The 11599-nt window shown below is 40.9% G+C and overlaps 1 pseudogene; it reads right to left on the reverse strand.

The window, feature by feature from the left end:
• Positions 1-1416: 1416 nt before the first annotated feature.
• LOC129838998 (zinc finger protein 501-like) lies at positions 1417-11367 on the reverse strand (annotated as a pseudogene).
• Positions 11368-11599: the final 232 nt, after the last annotated feature.

An 11599-nucleotide genomic window follows, 5' to 3' on the forward strand; every position in this document is an offset into this window, starting at 1 on the left:
GGTTAAGATTTGTATGAAAGATACTTAAAATTCTCAGCGGACAGTATCTGCTGTAAAAACAGTAGTCTTTGTGTAGAGACCAGGGTCTGGTCCTGGGGTCATCTCTCCCTGGTACAATATATAACAGAAACATTAACTCATGCTCTGGAATGCGGTCTCTTTAGGTTATATCACCCAAAAGACATTGTAAATCTCCTGTCAGTGTTTTCTCCCAGAGGCCCATCCTCAGTAGAACACACAGACACAATAGTTCTAAGAACCCTATATTTTGTTGCATTAAACAACCATTTGATGCAATACACGTATTATAACATAATCTTGCAGTTTTGCTCTGTGTCGACTGAAAGTTGACAAGTAACAACAACTGGGACATAAAAGTCACCTACCATAAGCACCCACTAAATCTGCCCAAGAAGAGGCAAACAAAAGAAAAACCCACAACAAACTTAAAGACAGGAAGCAAACCAAAACCGTAGCGCAACTAAAGGTGTTGACTCTCCACATCTATCAAGACAACTGGAGCACTGGACCAGACACTCTTAAATAGAACCTGGACCAGCTCAGGTGAAACACCTTCCCACTAACGAGATGGACAAGCCAGCACAGGTGGAACACTAACGAGGTGACACCAATCAGTGCGTCCTATGTGCTAACGAGCTATACGAGCTAAATGTAAGATGCTATACGTGCTAAATGTAAGACGTAAGATTGTTAATACAATTGATTATAGACCAATTTATTATACTGCGTCCATGTGTTTAGGCTGCAAGTATGTTGAAATGAAGTCATTGAAAAAACAACCCGAAAACTACAACTACAACCGAACATATATTGGACGTCGGGGATAGTCTTATTTTCAACGTCTTTTCAATGACATTTTGCTAAATTGGAATAGCGCAATGTCAAAACACGGTTTTAACGTGTCCAAATCAATAACCAATATGCAGAAACAGTTTGGGATATATTGAAAACCTAAACATGTTGAAGTGTTGCGTTTTGATTCAAGTGGGTCACCAACGTGGTAAGTGTAACACAATTTTTTTTGTCACTTTTTGTTAAATAGTACTCTTTCAATTCAGGGCCTGGATTTTTCCGCTGAGGCTAATATCAACTGAACAGGGGACAAACGTTTAGGGTTCTACATTCTGACATTCATTCAAATACTGCTACAACAATGTTAAAACATTCTACATTGTGACATTATTTCATTGATATCATGAAACAACTCCTTCATTTATGTAATTTCTGATGTTTAATCAGAGATCTTTTATCAGAGTATCTCTTCCCACATTGATCACAGCTATACGGTTTCTCTCCTGTGTGTGTTCTCTGGTGAATAGTTAGATAGCAAGATGTAGAAAAACTCTTCCTACACTGATCACAGCTATAAGGTTTCTCTCCTGTGTGTGTCCGCTGGTGTACTATCAGTCTGCTTGGGTGAGAAAAACGCTTCCCACATTGATCACAGCCAAAAGATTTCTCTCCCGTGTGTGTTCTCTGGTGTTTAGTTAGACAGCTAGACGTAGTAAAACTCTTCCCACATTGATTACAGCTATAAGATTTCTCTCCCGTGTGTATTCTCTGGTGTGATTTCAGGGATTGTAGCCCAATAAAACTCTTCCCACAGTGATCACAGCCATAAGGTTTCTCTCCTGTGTGTATTCTCTGGTGTATAGTTAGACAGCTAGATGTAGTAAAACTCTTCCCACATTGATCACAGCTATAAGGTTTCTCTCCTGTGTGTGATCTCTTGTGTACTACCAGGTTGCTTAGCTGAGTAAAACTCTTCCCACATTGATCACAGCCATAAGGTTTCTCTCCAGTGTGTGTTCTCTGGTGTATAGTTAGACAGCTAGATGTAGTAAAACCCTTCCCACATTGATCACAGCTAAAAGGTTTCTCTCCTGTGTGTCCGCGCTGGTGTACTATCAGGATGCTTAGCTGAGAAAAACTCGTCCCACATTGATAACAGCCAAAAGGTTTCTCTCCAGAGTGTATTCTCTGGTGTGATTTCAGGGTTTGTAGCAGAATAAATCTCTTCCCACATTGATCACAGCCGTAAGGTTTCTCTCCTGTGTGTGTTCTCTGGTGTATAGTTAGATAGCTAGATGTATTAAAACTCTTCCCACATTGATCACAGCTATATGGTTTCTCTCCTGTGTGTGTTCTCTGGTGTATAGTGAGATTACTAGATGTAGTAAAACTCTTCCCACATTGATCACAGCTATAAGGTTTCTCTCCTGTGTGTGTTCGCTGGTGTGATTTCAGGGTTTGTAGCAGAGTAAAACTCTTCCCACATTGATCACAGCCATAAGTTTTCTCTCCTGTGTGAATTCTTTGATGTGTTTTAAGTTTTACTGAAGAGTTGAATCTTTTCCCACAGTTAGAGCAGCAGTGAGAATTCTTCCCTGTGGGTCTCTGCTGGTGTTTCTTGAGGTGTTCTGATCTGGAGAGACTTTTCTCTGCCTCATCAGCATCATGAGTTTGTTGAGGCTCCCCAGAGGATCCACGATAGTCCCGTCTCTCTCCTGTGTGAACAACAAAGTCAGACAGATGGTTAAAGGCCCACTACAGCAGAAATCCACTGTATATTTGAGGTAAAGGGTGATTCCCAGAGCGTACCCATGAAGGTGTACAACAATTGACGTCTGTTGTATTTAACAATTAAGACAGTCAAGATAGCAAGAATAGCCAGATTTAGTCTTGTTTTCACATTAGTAGTAACATCAATGATTGTAGGCTAGAAATAAGTTATTCAAGTTGTTGGAATCCTAAGCACTGTGCCAGATTACATTTGGTCTCCAATATGGGCCCCTTTCTGTGTTTGCTCAAATTGCGGCACGAGGGCATAGCACACACAATTTGCCTGCAGAAACTCCTCCCTGCTAATGAGGAAACCGCTAGTTATGGATGTAGTATATCTGCCTGGAGCAAAAATAGTGAGCGAAGATTTTAGATTTTCACAATGTATTCTGAACATTACAGTGCAAGATCAGGAGTGCTACTCAAGGAAACTCACATTAAGCTCTGTGTCTATTCACTGATTCACCACCGTGGGAGAAAACTCAGGGGAGTTCTCATAGGCTGACAGCAATAATATCCACCATTTCCAGGTTGCTTATAAGTGCATTTCACATTAAATATGGATTATAATTGTAGGGCTTGAATCACCTGCTTCAATTGATTTATACTTAAACACTTCAACAGGTAAAATGCTCTCTGGCTAGCTTTGCCATCAGCCTGACAATGAGGGTTTGTACCCTAAGTGTTCAACAAATTGGCACATAACTTCACCAAACAACAACATAGACCTACTGTAGGACCCATAACTTCGCTTTAGCAATCTCACTAGGATAAAGACCTCCTCCATTCCTACCATTATTGAAAGAGATCGTGATACCTCACATCTCAAAATAGGGCTACTTAATGTTAGATCCCTCAATTCAAAGGCAGTTATAGTTAATGAACTAATCACTGATCATAATCTTGATGCGATTGGCCTGACTGAAACATGGCTTAAGCCTGATGAATTTACTGTGTTAAATGAGGCCTCACCTCCTGGTTACACTAGTGACTATATCCCCCGTGCATCCCGCAAAGGCGGAGGTGTTGCTAACATTTACTATAGCAAATTTCAATTTACCCCTTTTGAGCTTCTAGTCATGAAATCTATGCAGCCTACTCAATCACTTTTTATAGCTACTGTTTACAGGCCTCCTGGGCCATATACCGCATTCCTCACTGAGTTCCCTGAATTCCTATCGGACCTTGTAGTCATAGTAGATAATATTCTAATTTTTGGTGATTTTAATATTCACATGGAACAGTCCACAGACCCACTCCAAAAGGCTTTCGGAGCCATCATCGACTCAGTGGGTTTTGTCCAACATGTCTCTGGACCTACTCACTGCCACAGTCATACTCTGGACCTAGTTTTGTCCCATGGAATAAATGTTGTAGATCTTAAAGTTTTTCCTCATAATCCTGGACTATCAGACCACCATTTTATTACGTTTGCAATCGCAACAAATAATCTGCTCAGACCCCAACCAAGGAGCATCAAAAGTCGTACTATAAATTCTCAGACAACACAAAGATTCCTTGATGCCCTTCCAGACTCCTTCTGCCTACCCAAGGACGTCAGAGGACAAAAATCAGTTAACCACCTAACTGAGGAACTCAATTTAACCTTGCGCAATACCCTATATGCAGTTGCACTCCTAAAACGAAAAACATTTGTCATAAGAAACTAGCTCCCTGGTATACAGAAAATACCCGAGCTCTGAAGCAAGCTTCCAGAAAATTGGAAAGGAAATGGCGCCACACCAAACTGGAAGTCTTCCGACTAGCTTGGAAAGACAGTACCGTGCAGTATCGAAGAGCCCTCACTGCTGCTCGATCATCCTATTTTTCCAACTTAATTGAGGAAAATAAGAACAATCCAAAATGTCTTTTTGATACTGCCGCAAAGCTAACTAAAAAGCAGCATTCCCCATGTGAGGATGGCTTTCACTTCAGCAGTAATAAATTCATGAACTTCTTTGAGGAAAAGATCATGATCATTAGAAAGCAAATTACGGACTCCTCTTTGAATCTGCGTATTCCTCCAAAGCTCAGCTGTCCTGAGTCTGCACAACTCTGCCAGGACCTAGGATCAAGAGAGACACTTAAGTGTTTTAGTACTATGTCTCTTGACACAATGATGAAACTAATCATGGCCTCTAAACCTTCAAGCTGCATACTGGACCTTATTCCAACTAAACTACTTAAAGAGCTGCTTCATGTGCTTGGCCCTCCTATGTTGAACATAATAAACAGCTCTCTATCCACCAGATGTGTACCAAACTCACTAAAAGTGGCAGTAATAAAGCCTCTCTTGAAAAAGCCAAACCTTGACCCAGAAAATATAAAAAAACTAATTGGCCTATATCGAATCTTCCATTCCTCTCAAAATGTTTAGAAAAAGCTGTTGCGCAGCAACTCACTGCCTTCCTGAAGACAAACAATGTATACGAACTGCTTCAGTCTGGTTTTAGACCCCATCATAACACTGAGACTGCACTTGTGAAGGTGGTAAATTACCTTTTAACTTCTTCTGGCTGCAAGCCCGACGTCGGTACACTTATGACAACAGCCAGCTCAAGTGCAGGGCTCGAAATTCAAAATATATATTTTTTAAATATTTAACTTTCACACATTAACAAGTCCAATACAGCAAATGAAAGGTACACATCTTGTGAATCCAGCCAACATGTCCGATTTTTTAAATGTTTTACAGCGAAAACAGCACGTATATTCATGTTAGCTCACCACCAAATACAAAAAAAGGACAGACATTTTTCACAGAACAGGTAGCATGCACAAAGCCAACCTAACTAACCAAGAACCAACCAAACTAACCAAGAAACAACTTCATCAGATGACAGTCTTATAACATGTTATACAATAAATCTATGTTTTGTTCGAAAAATGTGCATATTTCAGGTATAAATCATAGTTTACATTGCAGCTACAATCAGAAATTGCACCGAAAGCAGCCATAATAATTACAGACACCAACGTCAAATACCTAATTACTCATCATAAAACATTTCTGAAAAATACATAGTGTACAGCAAATGAAAGACAGGCATCTTGTGATTCCAGCCACTATTTCCGATTTATTAAGTGTTTTACAGCGAAAACACAATATAGCGTTATATTAGCTTACCACAATAGCCAGAAAGACAAGCCATTTCCCAGTAGCAAAAGTTAGCGATCGTAACAAACCAGTAAAAGATATATATTTTTTGACTAACCTTGATATTCTTCATCAGATGACAGTCCTATAACATCAGGTTATACATACACTTATGTTTCGTTCGAAAATGTGCATATTTAGAGCTGAAATCAGTGGTTACACATTGTGCTAACTTAGCTACTTTTTCCACAACGTCTAAACAGCAACGATATTTTTCTGACACTTTTTCTGACACACATATTCTAACCAAATAGCTATTTATAAACATAACTAAAAAATACATGTTGTATAGGAAATGATAGATCCATTAGTTCTTAATGAAATCGCAGTGTTAGAATTAAAAAAAATAACTTCATTACGACATCCAGCTTCAGTATAGCTAGAGTACCCCAAAGTTGGGCGACTAGTTCACATGCACGACAGATACATGAAATAGCATCATAAAATGTTTCTTACTTTTGTTGATCTTCCATCAGAATGTTGGACAAGGGGTCCTTTGTCAAGAACAATCGTTGTTTGGATTTAGAACGTCCATTTTCCCTCTTGAATTAGCAAGCACACTAGCCAAGTGGCACGACGCTCTCCATGTCAACAAACGGAAGAGAACGGAACACGGCAAAACTCCCGAAAAAATCTCAATAATCTGATGAAACTATATTGAAAAAACATACTTTACGATGATATGGTCACATGTATCAAATAAAATCAAAGCCGGAGATATTAGTCGCCTATAACGGCAGCTAAACAGAAGGCAAATCCAAGTCCCTCTTCGCGCTCTCCAGAAAACAAGAAATGGGGGACACGTCATACAAAGAGCTTGTATTCCACTTCAGACCAAGATAAACATTAAATTTCTTCTCTCACCGCCTCTTGACATCCAGGGGAAGGTCTACGAAGTGCACGTATACTAATACGTATCATGACCATTTATAGGCAGGAAGTAGAACAGAGCCTCGATTTCAGACTTTCCACTTCCTGATCAGGAAGTTTGTGCCAAATGAGTTCTGTTTGACTCACAGATATAATTCAAACGGTTTTAGAAACTAGAAAGTGTTTTCTATCCAATAGTAATAATAATATGCATATTGTACGAGCAAGATTTGAGTACGAGGCCGTTTGAAATGGGCACCTTTTATCAGAGCTACTCAATACTGTCCCTGCAGCGCAAACAGGTTAATGGCGTCAGACCGAGGCTCTGCATCTGTCCTCGTGCTACTAGACCTTAGTGCTGCCTTTGACACCATCGATCACCACATTCTTTTGGAGAGATTGGAAACCCAAATTGGTCTACACGGACAAGTTCTGGCCTGGTTTAGATCTTATCTGTCGGAAAGATATCAGTTTGTCTCTGTGAATGGTTTGTCCTCTGACAAATCAACTGTACATTTCTGTGTTCCTCAAGGTTCCGTTTTAGGACCACTATTGTTTTCACTATATATTTTACCTCTTGGGGATGTCATTCGAAAACATAATGTTAACTTTCACTGTTATGCGGATGACACACAGCTGTACATTTCAATGAAACATGGTGAAGCCCCAAAATTGCCCTCGCTAGAAGCCTGTGTTTCAGACATAAGGAAGTGGTTGGCTGAAAACGTTCTACTTTTAAACTCAGACAAAACAGAGATGCTTGTTCTAGGTCCCAAGAAACAAAGAGATCTTCTGTTAAATCTGACAATTAATCTTGATGGTTGTAACGTCGTCTCAAATAAAACTGTGAAGGACCTCGGCGTTACTCTGGACCCTGATCTCTCTTTTGACGAACATATCAAGACTGTTTCAAGGACAGCTTTTTTCCATCTACGTAACATTGCAAAAATCAGACATTTTCTGTCCAAAAATGATGCAGAAAAATTATTCCATGCTTTTGTTACTTCTAGGTTAGACAACTGCAATGCTTTACTTTCTGGATACCCGGATAAAGCACTAAATAAACTTCAGTTAGTGCTAAACACGGCTGTTAGAATCCTGACTAGAACCCAAAAATTTGATCATATTAATCCAGTGCTAGCCTCCCTACACTGGCTTCCTGTTAAGGCAAGGGCTGATTTCAAGGTTTTACTGTTAACCTACAAAGCGTTACATGGGCTTGCTCCTACCTATCTTTCCGAGTTGGTCCTGCCGTACATACCTACACGTACGCTACGGTCACAAGACGCAAGCCTCCTAATTGTCCCTAGAATTTCTAAGCAAACAGCTGGAGGCAGGGCTTTCTCCTATAGATCTCCATTTTTATGGAATGGTCTGCCTACCCATGTGAGACGCAGACTCGGTCTCAACCTTTAAGTCTTTATTGAAGACTCATCTCTTCATTGGGTCATATGATTGAGTGTAGTCTGCCCAGGAGTGTGAAGGTGAACGGAAAGGCTCTGGAGCAACAAACCGCCCTTGCTGTCTCTGCCTGGCCGGTTCCCCTCTCTCCGCTGGGATTCTCTGCCTCTAACCCTATTACAGGGGCTGAGTCACTGGCTTACTGGTGCTCCTTCATGCCGTCCCTAGGAGGGGTGCGTCACTGGAGTGGGTTGAGTCACTGACGTGATCTTCCTGTCTGGGTTGGCGCCCCCCCTTGGTTTGTGCCATGGCGGAGATCTTTGTGGGCTATACTCGGCCTTGTCTCAGGATGGTAAGTTGGTGGTTGAGGATATCCCTCTAGTGGTGTGGGGGCTGTGCTTTGGCAAAGTGGGTCGGGTTATATCCTTCCTGTTTGGCCCTGTCCGGGGGTATCATCGGATGGGGCCACAGTGTCTCCTGACCCCTCCTGTCTCAGCCTCCAGTATTTATGCTGCAGTAGTTTATGTGTCGGGGGGCTAGGGTCAGTTTGTTATATCTGGAGTACTTCTCCTGTCTTATCCGGTGTCCTGTGTGAATTTAAGTATGCTCTCTCTAATTCTCTCTCTCTCAGAGGAGGACCTGAGCCCTAGGACCATGCGTCGGGACTACCTGGCATGATGACTCCTTGCTGTCCCCAGTCCACCTGGCCGTGCTGCTGCTCCAGTTTCAATTGTTCTGCATGCGGCTATGGAACCCTGACCTGTTCACAGGATGTGCTACCTGTCCCAGACCTGCTGTTTTCAACTCTCTAGAGACTGCAGGAGAGATACTCTTAATGATCAGCTATGAAAAGCCAACTGACATTTACTCCTGAGGTGCTGACTTGCTGCACCCTCGACAACTACTGTGATTATTATTATTTGACCATGCTGGTCATTTATGAACATTTGAACATCTTGGCCATGTTCTGTTATAATCTCCACCCGGCACAGTCAGAAGAGGACTGGCCACCCCTCATAGCCTGGTTCCTCTCTAGGTTTCTTCCTAGGTTTTGGCCTTTTCGGGGAGTTTTTCTTAGCCACCGTGCTTCTACACCTGCATTGCTTGCTATTTGGGGTTTTAGACTGGGTTTCTGTACAGCACTTTGAGATATCAGCTGATGTACGAAGGGCTATATAAAAAAATGTTTGCTTTGATTCACCTAACAACAACATAGACCTAGGACTATAAACAATTTAATATATTTCAGGTGAAACATGGAAACTAAAATTAATTTGTCATACTATTTCATAACCAGATAATTTTGTGAATAATCCCACTAGGCTACTCTGTAATGGGTTGTCATTCTAAATGTCCTGAATAAAGGAAAATAGCTCTGTGTGTTGTACAATAGCCTATGTAACGGATGTGAAATGGCTAGCTAATTAGCGGTGGTGCGCGCTAATAGCCTTTCAATCGGTGACGTCACTTGCTCTGAGACCTTGAAGTAGTGGTTCCCCTTACTCTGCAAGGGCCGCGGCTTTTGTGGAGCGATGGGTAACGATGCTTCGTGTGACTGTTGTTGATGTGTGCAGAGGGTCCCTGATTCGCGCCCGGGTCGGGGCGAGGGGTCGGACTAAAGTTATACTGTTACACATATCCATCAAGGAACAGTTCTCTACACATTATGAGCTAAGTATCTCTGTCTCCAAACAGACTAACGAGACCCTACTGTAAATCAAGCAGACAATAACATTATAAACATCAATTTGGTAGGGATGTTGGATCCAACGTGGAGCACGGCATAACTGTCTTTACCAGAGTAATGAATGAAGAAGCACTTTGGTTGTTGTTGCATGTCGTGATGTTTGTCATTTGACTGTCATTCAGAAAATGATTTCCTGGATCAGCTGATGATAGTTGAACAAGTGACTGTAACAAAACAGCTACAGTATTAAGTATTATGTGTAATTATTGAAGAACCGCGTTAATGACAGTACCCATTTGGGCGTTGTCAATACGGTGACTCTCGGTTAGCATAATTTAATTTTGCATACTCTGAAATGATTTAGGATCTGTGCCCATGAAAACTGTTTTTCCAGCGTAATATAAGGCAACACTAAATGTTACGTAGGTAGAGTGCATTTTAGAAATCTGAATACAAAAAACTGTACGAACATGAAAATAAACTAAACCACAAGGCCAAATCTACACTGGAGGAGCTTACCAAGATGACATTGAATGTTCCTGAGTGACCTAGTTACAGTTTGGACTTAAATCGTCTTGAAAGTCTAAGGCAAGACTTGAAAATGGCTTTCTAGCAATGACCAACAACCAACTTGACAAAACAGGAATGACTTTAAAAAGAATAATGAATATTCACATGAAGATCAGTCGCCTATTGGATGACATCACGACTTCCCATCAAGCCAACTTCTTGAATACCTTACTATGACATCACTCACTCCTTCTAGTTTGCAGTTGTCTCAAAAAACACTACTTTGCTCAAAACATTTATTTGTTTCCCTTTAGTGTGTTTATACTTTACTGTATTTACATATCACTTTTCAACTGGAAAAGTATTTTTTTAAATAACCGGAGGAAGTCACGAACAATTCCTACAGTACAAAAACATATTCAAGTGTAGAATGCCGTTTTAAAAATCAAACATTTGTTCAACAACTGCAGAGATCAATGTCCGTGTTTTATAAGATGGTACTCACTGTATTTACTGGTGTTAATCAGATCAATGTCCCTGTTTTATAAGATAGTACTCACTGTATTTACTGGTGCTAATCAGTTCTCCAGGCTTCTCTTCTTCTTCCTCCTCTAATGTGACAGTAATCTCCCCCTCTTCATCCTTCATTCCAAAAACGTCTTCATCTTCTTTCACGTCATTCTCCACTCCAAAAACTGCACCTTCCCCCTCTTCTTTCACAGTAACGTCATCCTCCACTTTCACTCTTAAGGCCTCTTCCTCTTCTTTAACTGTAACGTCTTTCTCTTCTTCATTCACTGTAACAGCCTCACCCTCTACTTGTTTTTGTATTGTAACAGCCTTTTCTTTCTCCTCCTCTTTCACGAGAGTTTCTTTCTCCGTCCAGCAGACCACCTCTTCTTTATCAGGAGGAGAGTAGTTTAGTGAACTCATGGTCGGGGATAATAGCTAGTTAGCAGTAGCGACTAGACTAGTGCTAACTTAACCAGCCAGCTAGTTGACTTACAACGTAAATATTAAATTAAATGGGGTAGCTAGTTGTTTCCACATAAGTATGTTTAAAGCATAGTGGCAAATAAACCACGAAATTGTCTAAAGAACTTGAATGTTCCGACTTTGTTGGCTAGCGAGCTACCGACGTGGCTGCAGTTGTTGAAGAAGCGTTCCGTCCACTAGATTATACATCACACTACAAACCTCGCCTAAAAGACACATATCGCCATCTGCTGTCTGGAGGGAGTAAACCCAGTTGAGGAGGGAAAACTTGTTTTCTTCTTCATTGAATTATAATGTTATAAAGAAGTTTAGGGAAACGTTTTTTTCCTCTCCATTAAATATGAATATTATATCAACACGTACAAAGAGCAACAAGTGTTGTTTGATTAGTTCAG

This window comes from Salvelinus fontinalis, chromosome 40 (assembly GCF_029448725.1).
Source record: "Salvelinus fontinalis isolate EN_2023a chromosome 40, ASM2944872v1, whole genome shotgun sequence".
Taxonomy (NCBI): domain Eukaryota; kingdom Metazoa; phylum Chordata; class Actinopteri; order Salmoniformes; family Salmonidae; genus Salvelinus; species Salvelinus fontinalis.